The sequence below is a fragment of the Maylandia zebra genome, linkage group LG13, assembly GCF_041146795.1.
Source record: "Maylandia zebra isolate NMK-2024a linkage group LG13, Mzebra_GT3a, whole genome shotgun sequence".
In the NCBI taxonomy this organism is placed as follows: domain Eukaryota; kingdom Metazoa; phylum Chordata; class Actinopteri; order Cichliformes; family Cichlidae; genus Maylandia; species Maylandia zebra.
Genome location: NC_135179.1, coordinates 16877370 through 16893345, shown reverse-complemented (window position 1 = coordinate 16893345; position 15976 = coordinate 16877370). Strand labels below are relative to the sequence as shown.

At 43.2% G+C, this 15976-nt stretch overlaps 1 protein-coding gene across 4 annotated transcripts in view; it reads left to right on the top strand.

The window, feature by feature from the left end:
- The window catches only part of zmiz1a (zinc finger, MIZ-type containing 1a), a 122101-nt gene that overhangs the window by 37596 nt on the left and 68529 nt on the right, over positions 1 to 15976 (top strand). For 3 of the 4 annotated variants that reach the window (XM_023153439.3, XM_023153441.3, XM_004551636.6), the window contains exon 3: positions 8869 to 8945. The exons of the other annotated variant lie outside the window; for it this stretch is intronic. The gene's annotated coding sequence lies outside the window, so the exon portion shown is untranslated. The remainder of the gene's footprint in view (positions 1 to 8868; positions 8946 to 15976) is intronic. 4 annotated transcript variants of the gene reach the window in all.

Sequence of the window (15976 nt, the reverse complement as noted above, 5' to 3'; positions counted from 1 at the left end):
TTCCCTGATAAAGGAACACTTTGGGGAAATCAGTATGTTGTGTAGCTTATCTGTTAAGATAACGAGATCATAAGCGCTGTAAAGCCTATATTTGTAACACACTGTTTAATGTTGTAATTTTAGTCAGTAAATATGTGTTACATACATCTACATTGCCTGTATTTGTAGCAAAACTGCTTTTATGTGGTTGTAGCTTTGGCATGCCGACTTGCCGATCATGGTTGAAGACCAGGCACAACCCCAAATGGCAAAAGCACACCCCTACTGCAGCAGCCTCCCCAGCAAGGATGCTGTGCCCCACTACACTACACGACTGACTTTACACTTACTAGATCAGAATCTGAGAGTATTCAAAAGCTTCAGCAAAATTTAGTATACTATATTGAGTGTACAGTGCACATATAGAACTTTATATCCTAAGTGCTAAGCGAAAAGGACACCAGCAGAGCCGAAGGTGGTTATCTTCAGGTTCACCATGATACGAATATCTGATGATTGATGGTTTTTCTTTTAAAAATATCACAAATGAGAGAATAGGAGTGCAGCTAGAGTACCATGTCGATAAACAGTATCAGTAAACTGCCGTTAAAATATGATACCCATCCTTGACTAAGCCCAGATTAGCCTGGATGAGCCACACCTTTCAAAGCGGCTTCGTGGCGCTGGTGTGTTCATGCTTTGTTGAATGACAGGCTTTGTGAAGTGTCTCTCTTGGTCAGCCACACTGCTATATTGAAGTTTTGCAGACACGTAACCGCAAAGCGACGTGACATTTTGGACGTGGGACAGCTACAGTCACAATGTAGAATAGAGCGAACAAGGCCCCATTCACACAGGCTTAGAGCCTGATCTGCAACCATCTGGCAACCGCCGGTTCACCGAATGGTTGTTGGAGGGAAAATTATTACCTAAGCCCCAGCCACACAGGCATATGAACATGCCACTTTATAGAACTGGCAGCCACCTGTTGCCAGAGAAAAGTGTTGGTTGCTTTGGTTCATAGCATATTGCTGTGGTTTTACTTTGAATGGAAGTGATGTTCTTGTCTACAAACACTGTGCAGCTACTGCCCGAGCTATAGTGAAACTGTAGAAAGTCAGAACCAAACTGGAAATGAAGACGATTCGTTTTCAAAGCAACAGTTTTGAAACACATAGACTCATCTTTTACTTTGAAGGTGAAAATGTGCCACTTCCTGAGTAGTTAGCAAGAAGTTGCAGAGAAACACGAAAAAGTGCAAGCATCCGACAATCTCCAGAAACCACCACCAACCAGTTGGGGAATACATTTTCCCCCCTACAAGCCAGTGGTTGAGTCACATCCAATATGGTGTACAACTACAGTGTGAGGTGATATCACACGAGAAGTCATACATTTTTCAAAATAAAGCAATGTAGGATGTCACCATCGAAAAGGTTTGGCACTTTTATTTTCTTGGACTATCAAGAAATTTGAAGCTGTTTCCTGTGGAGTCAGTGAGAACAGAATTTTTACTATCTTACACTGTTAATAAGTAGAGACAGTGAATAATGACCCACATTTTGAAGAAGCAGAACTTTTAAGCATGCACACGCTGCTGGCTGATGGCAGAGGGTTAGTTTAATCTTAGAATAACTTGTAGAGGCTGTAATGAGAAGACATGGTAGTAGGCAGGCGAGTCTGTCAGCGTTGTGTAGGTGGCACAATTTACATGAAATATTAAATAAAAATAGCATACGGTTTTAAATTTCCTGGGTCAACAGAATGTGAGTGTGGGAGGCACAGTGAGACGGTGTGAAGCTGAAAATCACTGTGCACAGAGCGTGCCCACCCGAAATACTTCCAAAAGTCAACCTAGATGGTCTGTTTAGTCTTTATTGAAATATTCAATGTTTGTCAGTTTATAAATGTGAAGGCTAAGACGTCAAAAACCGCCGACGGCTGTTTAGTAAAAGGTTTGGCCTCTCACGCTGGATAATGGTAGTCATAACAGCTGCTATCATTTAACATGCTGAAGAGAAGTTAAAGGCACCAAGTGGAAGATTTTCAGTGCGTGCATTTTCAGTACTTAAACAATCGGGCAATCTCCTTTGTTCATATAAATCATAGGTTTTTATGTTTTACTAATATGGTGTGTTTTTGACCATCGATTGTTTTGATTGAAGTCATCTGTTGTTGGAGTGTTGTCATCTGATTACAAACATGTGCTTTTCAACAATCAAGATGGCCCTGGAGTGAGGTAATGGAATATTTAAAACAAAGATGTAAGAGCATTAGCGAGGCTTTAGGCTGCACGGTGGCTCTGTGGTTATCCTAAAAGTCGAGAGTTTGCACCCACTGGAGTGAATGTGTGCAACCTGAGCTGGATGTGGGCTGGGGAAATGGATAGATTTTGTGCAGCTTAGAGAGCGCTCTCAATGTTTGAACTTTCCTTGACCTTTCTCTGACTGTTTGATGGGTTATCTCAGCAAGACGGCAAGACTCGTATGACTTAATGAATCAAGGAAATAGCGTCACCTAAGTCTCCCGGGCTAATTTCAGCAGCGGCGTGAGCCCCCACATTGATGTTGCCTGTAATTTTGCGGCAGCCGTGACAACATTAGTGCAACTTTAGATCCTGTGCTGTCAGTGTCAGCCTCTTCTGGCTCCTCAGCTGCCTCCGCAACCCTGTAACCACACACTGCTGTTTATGTTCTTTAGGTTAACACAGTTATCTCTGTGCGCAACCGGAGCCGTCAACCTACATGGGCACTTTGGCACATGTGTGCAGTTGCGTGTGTGCAGCTGCAGGACCTGCCTCCCTCCAGAAAGAGCTGCAGGGACTTGCCAGTATTTTCATTCCCTCTAGAGGCATTTCCGCTCACCAACAAAGCCCTGCCTGAGTGATGAAACGAAGAGGAAGCAGCTTTTGTGAAGGGAGCAGCCAAATTCTGTCTGTGTGTTGGTGCGTGTGCGTGTGCACTGCTGACCCTGGCTAACAGTTCGCTACATGCAAATTTACTCTTCAGCTTGCAGTTCAGGTTGCTCCAGGCTCTTGTTTGCTCACAAGCCTACTGTACCACAAGAACAAGCCTACTCTGTATCCCATTCAAGAAAACAAAGTTGCCTCCTGTTTGCCTCTAATTGACTGGTATAATTCCTGGCTTGTTGGATTGGTTAGTGTTTTTTCACAGGGCTTGTTAGCACTGGCCTTTACTTCCTCTGTAGCTGTTGCCAAAAAGGAAATGTATGCTGTAGCTCAGGTCACAATTCTCCAGAGTGTCTGGCTCTGGGAAAGAATTGAATCGAGCCAATAATACAAAAAAACTTCTCATTGTAAAGTGAAAATGACATAAAAAACGAAAAGCAAATAACACTGATATAAATGATCGTTTTGGGTTCTTTCTCTGTGCGAATATCACTTTTTCTCTGCTGAGTGAATAGCCTTTGTTTAGTCTGTGATTTCTAGAAATAACTCCTCGATTTTGATAATAACTATGGTTGGTGGGAAAACATCATTATTGCTTTCTCACTTGAGGTCATGACACAGCTACTGAGTTGTTGTTTTTTTTTGTAATTTTCAAATGGGTGCAAAAGCAGCAAAACTGCTGGATCTGACAACCGCAGAGATTGAGATTTTCTCTGGGGTTGTCTACAGAGTCAGCGTCCTGTGGGTTGACAGCCAGGGCCCTGTGACACACGCTCATGGCCATAAACAGGGATTTAGCCCTCTGGAGAAAATAACCTTGATAATTACTGGGTGCATATGGACCTGCCCACAGAGGGAGAGGGAGGGAGGAGACGAGAGCTGACTGAGAAGGAGAGAGAAGGGAGAGAGCCACATCCGCTGGTGCATTCCTGCATGCTGTGTCATACTGGTGCTGAGTTTCCCCTCGGTTTGCACGGAGATTTCCACAAGGTGGAGAGTGCAAAGAGCTACTGACGCAGCGCTTGGGGCTGTGGATGCTGACATTTAAAGTTTAACAAAGCAAAAAGCACATGCATACACTCCCCAAAGTAACAAAAAGACAACATAAAAAAAATGGAGGCATGTGAGGGTGGGATACATGGAAAGAAGGGGGCATATATAGCCTGGCAACCTAACTCATGAGTTGAACTCTGCTCTCCTGGTTGCTTTCTGCTCTCATCACGTGGCCTCTGTGGTATAGCTGAACTGGGCATCATTACAGCACAGCCAGAGCCGAATGTCTGTGGCTGGCTCACTGCCCCGTCTGCCTGCCTGTCATTCAGCTGGTTAAAGAAGCCTTGTTGAACAACTGCACCGTGCCTGACTACTACAGGGCCATTCATTGCGTGCAACAGCCAAGTCCTGTCACCAGTGTTAGCTAGCAACATACCAATTTACTACTAGAAACGACTCGGGCATTTTGCTCGGTAAGCACAGTTTCCCCCGAGCAACCTCCTAACCCATTTTTTTGAAGTTTGGATTTCAGAGAGCACGCCCCTCTAACAGAACAAGCCTCTTCAGACAAACGCGGTGTTCGCGTCTCAGAGATGTTTTCCGCCTCTGTTGAATGTACGCCATTGAGCGCATAGTGGGATACACTGATCCATTCCCCAAGGAATCACACAACAACAGCAAAACACAAAAAAACAACAACCAAAAAACAACAAAACAGATCCTTTGTGCCGCCTGTAATGCTGGATCTCTCAAACAGAAGAGCTGAAAATACACTTCATCACTCTGAGAGGGTTTTTGCTTCCCCCCACCCCACATGCGTTGGGCTAATCCTGTCACAGCTGACCTGCGTCTTGGTGAACTGTTCTCCGTCCTTTTCTCAGTCCCAGAGTGGCACACACAGAGAGGACATGCATGAGAGTCATAACTTCAACAGGCGCTCTTTCTCCCTTTCGTTACATGCTTTATTCCTGCTCTCATTCTTGACTCCTCCAGCTCTTGTCCCTCTCTTGTCCTTTTTGCCCCCTCCCCACCCTTAACCCTCACTCTGTCTGCATCCCTAACATCCTCCCGCTATGATTAGCAATAGTGTTTTTCTTCCCCAGCCAGTGTAATGTCTAGATCCTCCTGTGTCCTTGGAAAGCAGCCTAATAAGCTCAGACACACACTGATGTCTCTGTGCACCACAGGCCTATTCTCCAGCGTCAGCCAGCACACACTGAGGTAAACAAAGACTGCCACACACACACACACACACACACACACACACACACACACACACACACACACACACACACACACACACACACACACACACACACTATCCTAGTGTGCTAATAGACCAGCATACCAACCCACTGAGGACAGCGTTGACGCTAGCTTGCTAACGTTGACCTTCCGTGTGCCAATCACAACAAATCTGCTCTCCCGATTTGAATATGGGGAGGAAAACAGTGTAAATTGAAAGCAGAAATCCCCCTGGTGTGAGACAAGATGAGACTCTGAATAAATTATTCAGATGGCAGCCTCTTTCCTGTATGATTCTCGCCTTCTGCTACGTTTAATGGCATCTGTGAAGACGCCCATTCGAGATTAATCCAGATGTAAGACGTTTGTGCGCGTATGTTTGTGCGATCTTACATTTGTAAGAACGCGTGCATGTGTGTGTGTGTGTGTGTTGCCCGCTCACCCCTCTTCTCATGCGTCCCGTTGTGTCGTGTGATGGGGAAACAAAGCCTCAACAGGGGAATTTATTTCTTCTCCAGAGAGGGCTGTAAATAAACAACTAGTGAATCAATGCCTCCATTTGTTTTTTCTCTGATAATTCTGCCTGTGGCATCAGGCGGTGTGACAGTGTTTTGCAAGCCAGCGTAGCTCTCAGCAGCCATATTTCCTCTTGGTGAGAGTGAGAAAACATGCCACACTGGCCTCATGTTTCATTACCTAGGATCAGTAAATTACCGCACGCTTTTTTCTTTCTTTTTTTAATATCATTCACTGAAGCTCGTTTAGTACCATGATGGCGCCTTTGTATGAATGGGAAAAAACACCAGCATTAGAGCTGCTCAGTCAATTAAAGACAGACAGGCATAGAAATTACTGTGTTCAGCTGAATGAAAAAAATAACCCACAGTAGGCCCTGTGGTTTCAATCAACGGTGACCTTCCCCAACAGAAGTACTTACAAATGTTTGGATATTAAATATTACGGCGCGCTTTGTAATGCACTCTTTGAATTCATGTTCATGTTATAATCAAAGTGTAAAGAACTTTGCAGGTTATTAAAAAAGAGTTTTGAATAGGTTAGTTCACTTAAATGACAGTAAAACATATTTACTCACTTACTCACTTAATGGGAGCTTTGATGACACTCAGCATACACAGTCCATTTTGATTCTCATCTTGATTTTTTTTTCTTTTTTATGGGGTTTAAGTAAAAAAAAAAAAAACTAAACAGGGAAGGTAAAACAACAAAAAACCTGTTTTTTTTAGATATATTTCCATTTCATTCTTGATCTTAATCTGATCTTTAAACATTGCAGCTTTCACCAGACTCCAGCGATTTACTGGGCTTTTAACAGCTTTACGTGGCAGCTAGCATAAGCATCATAATAAAAAATAACATCTATTTTATTCTCAATGCTAGGCTAATACAAGTACCCTTAGTGCTTTCCATAGGAATGAAGCAGGCACGTAGCACCCAGGTCCTGCTAATCAAATGCACTTCATTATTAGATCATCAGCAAGTATGAGCACCTCTATTAAAGCACAAGATTTGGCAGTTTGCTGGTCTGGTGCATTCAGAAACATGTGCCACACACGTCCCAGCAAATTCAACCCAAAGCATTTTTAATTTTGCCAGCAGATGTTTTTAGTTTTAGTCGTCATTTAGGCTTCTAAATCAGTGGTCCCCAGCCCCCGGGCCACGGACCGGTCCGTGAAAATATTGTCGGGCACAAACTGGTCCATGGCGCAAAAAAGGTTGGGGACCGCTGCTCTAAATGATTGTTTTTTTTAGTCTAGTTTTATCTGACTACATATCATAAGATTATAGTAGACTAAATCTAAAGTTGATTCAGTTGACTAAACTATAAAGTGTAAAAATTAGTTGTGTTTTTAACGGTGAGAGTTGCTCTACACAGTTTACAAAGTGTCTTAATTTCCTTGACATCAAATGTCTACTTTTCTCTTCTCTTCCTCCCAACTGTTGACATCTTGTCACGCTTCTATGAGAAACATGGAGCATTCATTGATGAAAACAAGATGTCTTTACATTACATCATCCTTTTTGTCTGCATGCATTAGTTTTTGTTTTTTTTAAATTTATCGTCTTGTGTTTGTCAGAAAAGACAGGTCGTTGATGAAAACAATGACGGAAATTATTGGTCAGTTAAATTAACACGGCCCCAAAGGTCAGCACGTCCAATGCTCAGAGAAACTGCAAGAAAGGAAAAACAAGAGCTATATCTTAGACTCTAGAGCCCCCATTTACCGTTTTAAAGTTGCATGCGGACAAACACTGAGACTTCTGGAACAAAATCCTCTGGATAGATAAGATCAAAGTGGAGAGAATGCAGAATTTGGCGGAAACCAAATAGGTCAGGCAGCATTACAATGATCCCAAGCACAGCAGAAAACGTAAACAGAATGGCTGAAAAAGAAACGAATTAAGGTTCTGCAATGGTCGAGTCAAACCCCAGACCTAAGAGAGCTGTACATAAAGAGATGTCATAAAAGCAACACGTTATTGTTGCTAAATGTTGTTCTACAAGTTAGTGAATCATGTAGCTGCACTCAGTTTTTCACAAGACTGTACATGCAGATGTACATTTAAAAAAGGATTTGGTGCTAGCAGCTCTGTCTATCTTGGGATCCAGGTATCTTAATATCTGGCCAACTAAGCCCAGCTCCTTTACTTTTAAACTGTTTGTTTTCCTTAAATGCACTTCTGCAATCTTCAATAACAATAATTAGCGCAGGTTCTAGAAAATATGGGGGGAGTTGCTTATATTAGCTACGGTTGGATGGCTAATGGGAAAGTGAATAATGGTGTAAACAGAGTGTTCCTGGTTCTGCAGGAATAACGTTAACCTCCCAGTGTGCGAACCTTGATTAGAAGCAATCATTCAGCTAATGCTACTATTGGTAATGCCAACACAACTGTACACAAGAGCCTCTAATGAACACTGGTTTACTGTGGTTTCTTTGTACTGAAGTACCCTTCTCTATATCCCATATCCAAGTGTGAAATTACAATATCAGATCATATTTAGTTAATTAAACCCATATGACTAATTTAATTTGACTCAAATGTGGGGAAAGTGAATAAATCATGGAGGCGTATTTAGCTTGCTAGCACTGGTGTTAACAGTAATTAAATGTGGGGCAATCTGTAGCCTGTGAAGATAGCTCAAGTCTTTTCTTTCTGCCTACTGTACAAGTACACATGTGGAAGAAATGTAAGCCAGACGGGGCTTTTTCGGGGGGAGATGTCTTGAAGAATATTAATGAAATGGTGTGTGAGTTTCAAACATAGAAATAAGCGAGTCAAAGATGCAGTCTTGTAAAGTAGGCTAGTGCATTAATAGTCAGCGAGCGACTGTCCCATTAGGAGATCTGCACATCTTAGTTAGAGAAGAGCCAGAAGCAGAGAAGAAATATTCCTCCATGATTAGAGTCGGGAGAGTTCAAAGACAGCTGGTTTTTGCAGCTAGATGGGCACAAAGCACTCACAAGGAAGACAAGAAATCAACTTGTATTTGTCATTTAAGTATTTTATGCTTCATATTTGGCAGGGATTAGAGATGCATATTCTCTCCAGCTCTGTCAGTCCTAGTTATGCGCTTCCATTTTGTCAGATGCACAACGGGGTGCTTTATTGCATCTCGATAAATGTTGCCACCTAAGCCTTGTTTTCCTATCACTAAAAAGCACGTTGTGTTTTGTCACACTCCCTCATGCGCATGGCACTTTGTTTTTTGTTCATTTTAGACTCGCTCTGTGATTGATGAGGATTAAGAAACGGATTTTGCCTAACAGGAAACACAAGAACATCCTTATCCAAACTGGTAAGAATCTTGATTTATCAGCTGCGTGTTCATCTGACTGGTTTGGCTTCAGCTCGTGTGGTGATACTGCAAATAAGACAATATGGCTGCCATTTGGATATTGCCCCACGTTGTATCATACCAGGTGTTTTGTCCTAGAAAAGGATGCTCTCGTGATCGTGTTATGTGGTAACTGAAGCAGAAAGAAGACTTGCTTTCAAGAACAATATGAAAACCTGAATATGTTGCGATTCGGGGCATCAAAAGAACACGCGAAGCTTTAACATAAATCATCTGTGTGTTGTTTGATTGTCCTGCGATACCTAAATTGTTACATGCTGCATTCTGTTATCCCAACGCTTTCATATATTAGACCACATACGCGTCAGAACATCCTGAATTAATTGCCACCATGACTGGCCACCATTGTTCTGAATGAAAGCACATGTTTACGGGGATTAGTTGCGTGATAGTGGGTGATGGCATTTCCTCTTTGCATGGTAGACAGCTGGTGCTTGTCAGGTGAGGGGTGGAGGAGGAATGGGGGCAGTCAGTCAGTCAGTGAGACCAAACAAGTTGGGATGCCAAGTCTTTCTTGCTGGGTCTTTCCTCTGATGTGGTCATTTTAGATCAAGCCCATTTGAAGGATGTTTACAAGAGCACATTCCTGCATGCGTGCTATAGTGGAGCTCTACCTTTTTTTGCTTGTTTTCAAGGCATCGTTATCCATGTTGAACCAGTGCTGGAGCTTCTGTGTGTGACCATTGATTTGCCCGTATCAATCTCCAAGAGGAGTAAACTGCTCATCCCCATTTCCTCATCCTCCAATCCGATCTTTACTGTAAGGACAAAGCTGCATTTGATGCAAAAACATGCTTGAATACTCTGTTCATTTTTCCTTTGAACAGCATGGACATTATGTATTCAGATAACCCTCGGACTGCATGAATATTAAGTGTTCATTTAAACCTTAGCCGAGATGAAACACCCCATCAGTCGTCATGTGACAGTGACCACGATGATGCATGAAGTAATTGGGTTGGATGAGGATATGAGGAAACAGCGCACTAAAGGATGTCATGTTAAGGCCTCCATCGCATTTTAGGTAAAAAGAGGCCCAGTCCTTCTGGTTTTGTTTGGGAGGGTTGTGCAAAATGTCGACAGCGTTAGTTGTATACATGTGAAACGGCATCAAAGCGCTTGAAGGTGAATAATTTTTGGTGGCATCTGCACATTCTGCAATATGCTAATAAGCAAAGCTGCAAAAGCCAGATTGCCAGGAGAGAGAAGGGGCGACGGGGAGAGGAGGGGAAAAAAGAAAGAAGGGGAGAGCAGAGTGGAAAAGAGAGAAACAGACGGAGGCTGGTGTAAATTATGGATGCAACGTGCGATTTCCAAGAGGAAAAGAAAGGCAGAGAGAAACCTCAAGTCATGCATATCAGATTACGCATTTACCACATTTTCTTATCATGGTCCGTGAGCAAACTTGTGTGCAATCTGGCCTCTTTGTGTGTACGTGCACGCGCGTTTGTTTGAGACAGGAAGTATAAGAGTGAGCGAGAGAGCACTTACATATTCATCCATGTCAAGTTGCGTGGAGTTGTCTTGTGCTGTGAGGCATTCTTAAAAACTTGCTATGACGTGCACGTCTAAAGCCGGGTTGACTTACATTGCTATTGTGTAGCTTTGCTTCGTGTGTCCATGGCGACACGGCTCCTTTTGGTACGCACGTGCCATCTCGTTAGTTTTGAGGGTGCATATTTACACAGTGGCAAATCTGCCCCACTGGGCATTTACATGACATTGTTTAACTGTGCCGAAAAGCTGAGCTGGCTGCTTTAATGCCCTCTTTAGCAGTTCTAAGTAAAGTTAAGTAAAAGTATGTTTACCCTGCCCCCCCGAACTACCACCACATCGCACCCTTATGTGCCAGCGCCTGTGTGTATGTGAATAATGAATCCATTCTTAAGTTGTGTCCGTGTCTGGGGTCTGCGCAGTGGTGTGGTTTCCCCCACAGAGGAGTTGGGAGGGGCTGGGTGGTAGGGGGTGTCTGGAAATAGCTCTGCCTGAGCTGGGAGCACCTTAGGTGGGCCTCTGTGCCAGCCTCACCTTCCTTTAACATGCATGCACGACAAAAGTACAATTCTACTCGCAAACCTGGACTATATTACTCCCCTGTTTTTCAGTTAGACTTGAAAGGGACGCATGTCTGCATTCACATTCACTGAGCAGGAAAGAAAAGAGCTGCGATTTCTAAGAACTGAGCAGGAGACACGTTGCAGTTAAAGCGCAAAGTGTCTTAGTTAGAAAACAGAAACTACAAAGCCCGCTCTGGATCTTGCCTGCATGTAAATGTGTGTTAATGTGCAAAGTAGGTCATTTATTTGGAGCAGGGACAGCCGTGGTGTGCCTCTCTTGAGCGATGTCAGAGCGGGGAATAAGTTCATAAGCAGACACATTGCTGGATTTGGTGAATTGTACAGGGGATTTACATATACCGATATTTTGTTTATGTGTCGAGCCAAATCCCTGGGTGGGTGTTGAAGGTGAAAATGGCTGTGGTCAATCCAGAGACAGCATCAGTAACCACAAGCAGAGATAGCAGCCTAAAAATCAGACTAAATCAGATTACCAAACAAACAGCTAAGAGGATTAATTCTGATCTCTCTCTCTCTCTCTTTTTCCATCAGATGGACACATTAAATCTGCAATCTATAAAATCCCTTCAAATGATTTTCTATTTTACTTTGTGGCCCTCATTTTCTGGTCACATGTTTGGAGCGAAGCTCTTTCTGCTCCCAGTGAACTCTGCCCTTTTGTTCTGCCTTGAGGCCTCTAGAAATGACTTTAGTAAACAGGGTATCAAAACCAGTCTTTAAAAATATCTTCACAGGGTACAAGAGCAGTCTGACCTCTGATCAGGTGATATACTGGCAAGCCCATACTGTTATAATAATGCGTTTTACCCAGCACGCTCGCTGTTAGGAGTAAAGCTGTGTTGAGAGATGCCTGTGGCCCTGTGGCTGTCAGTTAAACAAGCACAGTAACGTTCGCCGGAACAGGCGCAATTAATAGGAACCATAATATATAGAAGGGAATAATTACACCTTGTCGCTGGCTTTCACAGATCAAATATGTTCCTGCATTTCTTCAAATTAATCTCAGGAATGATTGTTGGCTTACAGGGAATCAGTGGCAGCACAGTATGTGTTCTCAGGGAGAAAATACTGTAGATTAATTTGGTTAATATTTCATAAAGCTTAGGAAGGCAAAGGGCATTTGAGGCTTTTCAGATTATTTATTCTCAGCCAATACTACACGCTACGGTTGAGCTGCTGTGCCACTGTGCTGCAACTGCCTTGCACAATGCCAAAGAAAGGCACTTGCCTTTAAAAGTGTTTGCCTGTGATAGCATTGTTTGTGAAATGGGAGCCGTTCACATGTGCAGCTGCGTTTCCTTTACGCCATGATCTGATTCAAAGGCTCTCGTTCACGTACGGCTTTGTATCGCTCTCCTGAGTGCTGATAACTGCTAAAAGATTCGTATTAATATCCTCTCTGGTGCTCTTTTATATTAGCTGATTCATTCCCTGCCCGGCTACTTCAGCTAAACACAGGGATACAACATAGCAACGTCGCTCTTGACAGCTTGACAAACTGACATTCCCACTCTCAGTGACTCCCGCTTCTGCCCTCTTGGTCTCTGTGATACAACTGTATACTGTAACCAACAAGACTGTAATCAGTGCAGACCTAATCTAATCATCGCTCCCGACAAGCAGCACTGGCTGCCGGGCTTCCACAAAACACATCTCGCATCAACAGGCTGCTTGGACGGCATCGTGTAGCTCGAGCAACCGCCGGATGAAATGTCAGGAGAAGCAGGATTATTCCCGAAAATGTCACTGACAGCATAATAACTTAGCAGAAGAGTGTCTCATGCTATGTTTGTATCTCATGTCAGCAGGTGTGATGTGTAACTCGGTGTGTGTCATAAAAGCTACTGTACACAAACGTAAACAGAAAGCGGGATCTGTTGAGTGAAACTGGTGCGCGATCGGTGTGTGCTGTTAGACGTTAAAGTGTGTGTTTTTAGATCTGCACAAACAAATGCACATCTTTAAAACCTCCTCATTATTGGCAGCGGGAAAGCTGCCCGGGCACCGGGACAACTCCTGTGTGCATCTGCGTGCGTGTCTGTCTGCAGCTTGTGTGTTCGTGGTATGCGCCTAATTCGGCGGCTCATTCCAAGATTTGGTTAACCGAGTTGGCTCGCCCTATCGCATTGCCACAGAGTGTGCAGTTGCTTCAGCCTCTGTTTCATTTAGTGGCACCCACGCTCTTATCCTCTTGCCATGAAAGCACGCAGACACACATGCTTTTGCACCAGAACAGAAATGCACACACGCGCACGCACAGCTGAATGAGAGAAAGACTGAGTAAGAGGGACAGAAAGAGAGAGTGAGAAAGAGGAGAAAAAAATAAGAAAGTACCAATTAAGCTCCTCAGACAGTTCTGCCAACAGGCATCAGGAGGTTGGAGGCGGTGAGTGTTTGCGTGTTTGTGTGTGTGTGTTGGATAAGGGGGTAGAGGGTGTTTGACTAGAGCTGAGGTCTCTAACTTTTGCGTTGTCAGTTTTGTACTTGTGCAAGTTTTGAAACAACTCATTACCGTGAGGTGTCAATAACCTGCTGAGGAGGCTGGCAATTATCAAGAGCTTGTCACTTTTTATAGTTGTTTGTTGACAATTTCCTATTATATGCTGTATTGTTGCTCCGTGTACTCATTTATATATAGACTTTTAATCACACTGCTGTAGATTTTGAAATATTTGAAAAATATAAATGAAAAAAACATTCAGATTCTTGTACTGTAGTTGTGGGGAGAGGTTTACATGCAATCATCATGATTTTTATGATTTCTTCTTTTTCCAGTGTGGGGTGATTATAAAACAAAGAAACAAGAATCAGGTGGTATTGGTTTGAGCTCATTTTGTATTTTCTCTAATCTGCACAGGGTCAAAAGTATATATAAACCCTCACTAATATTTGGTTAAATGTCCCTTAGCAAGTTTCACCTCGATCAGGCATTTTTGGCAGGCATAATAAAGCTTCTGGAGTAATTCTGGCTGAATATTTGACCACTCTTCTTGGCAGAATTGGCAGAGTTCATTTAAATTGGTTGGTTTCCTGGTACAGACCTGGCTTGTAAGCATAGTCTGCATATTTTCAGGAGGGTTGAGGTCGGGGGAAGGCCATTCCAGAAGCTTAATGTTAGCCTGCTTTACCCATTCCCAAACCAGTTCTGATGTGTGTTTGGAATCATTGTCCCAACCGTTTCCAAGTTTCAGCCCTCTAGCTGTTGATTTGAGGTGAAGTTGAAGAATTCTTCTTCATTATTCCTTCCACTGTGCAGTGTACCAGTACCACTGGCACCAAAACAGCCCCAGAGCATAATGCTATAACCACTTGATGCTTGATCCCTCACCTTTACTCCTCCAAACATACCTCTTGTCATTGTGGTAAAATAGCTCATTCTTGACTTATAAAACTTGGTATTTGGATTGTTCATCTGGGAAGCTGCAAATTTAAACCAAGATTGAAGGTGTTAATTTTTTGGGCAGGGGATTCTTTCTAAAACTCACTTTATTGTGGACAGTGACAATGGTGTTACAGCAGTTTCCAGTTTAAGGCCAGGCTTGAGCCTTGGTGTTTTCTGGGTTGTTCCTGAACATCCTAACCCATTTACTCACATCTGACAGTGACAGTTCAGGTCTTCTTCCAGACCTTCCAGTCTGCTTCCAGTCTGCTGTTGTAGAACTGTTTGAAGTCATGATCTTGGAATCTGCGGGTGTTTAGAAATGTCTCCAAGAGACCTCCCTCACTTGTGTAAATCTACAATTCTACTTCATTGACTTCCTTGACTTTTCTCATTGTTCTTAATATCGTTCAGTCCACTAAGTGCTGTCAAACAAATCCTTTTTATGCAGGCAAAGAGAAAGTTGTAGTTGCAGTCAGTCCTGATCACTAATGAGAAGTTAGTAGGCCTTGGCCTCGTCAAGTTAACAGATATTTTAGAACCTTCAGCACCACTTATTTTAAAAAATTTGTGAATGAATGTATGTATTTGAGGCTGTATGTGTACTTTTGTTCTTGCATCACAACTGTTGGTGTGTACACAATAGTTTCATAGCTCAGTTTTATGCTCTACATTTTATGCTGTTTAATCAGTATAGCAATCTTGTTATTCTGTAGCTCCAAGAAGCAGCTTTACATTACAAATGCTGACATACAACAAGCTACAAGAAGTCAGAAAGATGCTTTGAGTTATTAACTGATTTTCAAAGTTATTTTCAACTTTTTCTTCTCTGTTTAACCGGGGAAAAGTATTTATTTTGCTGTGAGACTTTTCTGTCAGCAACCAGTAGCTAAGCCCTAATCCAAACAATCTTACTGTACTGCCAAATGAAGCCTCTTCCTCTGTTCATGCTGTGAAACAAAAGGCTACTTTGGCCAAATCAGGACTGACATCATTGGCAACAGCTGCAGGCTGCATGTGCGATGTGTGCATGCATGTGCGTGCACGCCTCTGTGTGTTGACGTCTTTGTGCGCGCGTGTTTGCGTCTGTCAAGATGAGGTGACCTGATTGCTCAGCTGAGCAGCGAGGGAAGACCCAGCCTTGTGTTGTCAGAGCACCAATAAAAACCACAAGAGATGAACCACAATGCTCCCCGGTCGGCCGCCCCTCCCTCTCGCGGTCCCTCTGAGTTTTCTGTGTCTGCCGTGCCCACCCCCTGCACACCCCTACCACACATACACACACTTAGACACACAGTGGCACTCCTGACCATGCCAAAGCAGATTTAGAGATGAAAAATGATCCACCGCTGGCCCTGCACTGCGCTATCAGCTCCCAGCTATGGAGTGGTCAAGCCAAATCCTGTCCTATCCTTATAGCTGTGAAGATAGAGCTAGTTAAAACTGGACCTCTCCTCTCTCTAGTCTCAGGCAGGTTGACCCTGCATAGTACAGTAGTATAGTTATGTACATGG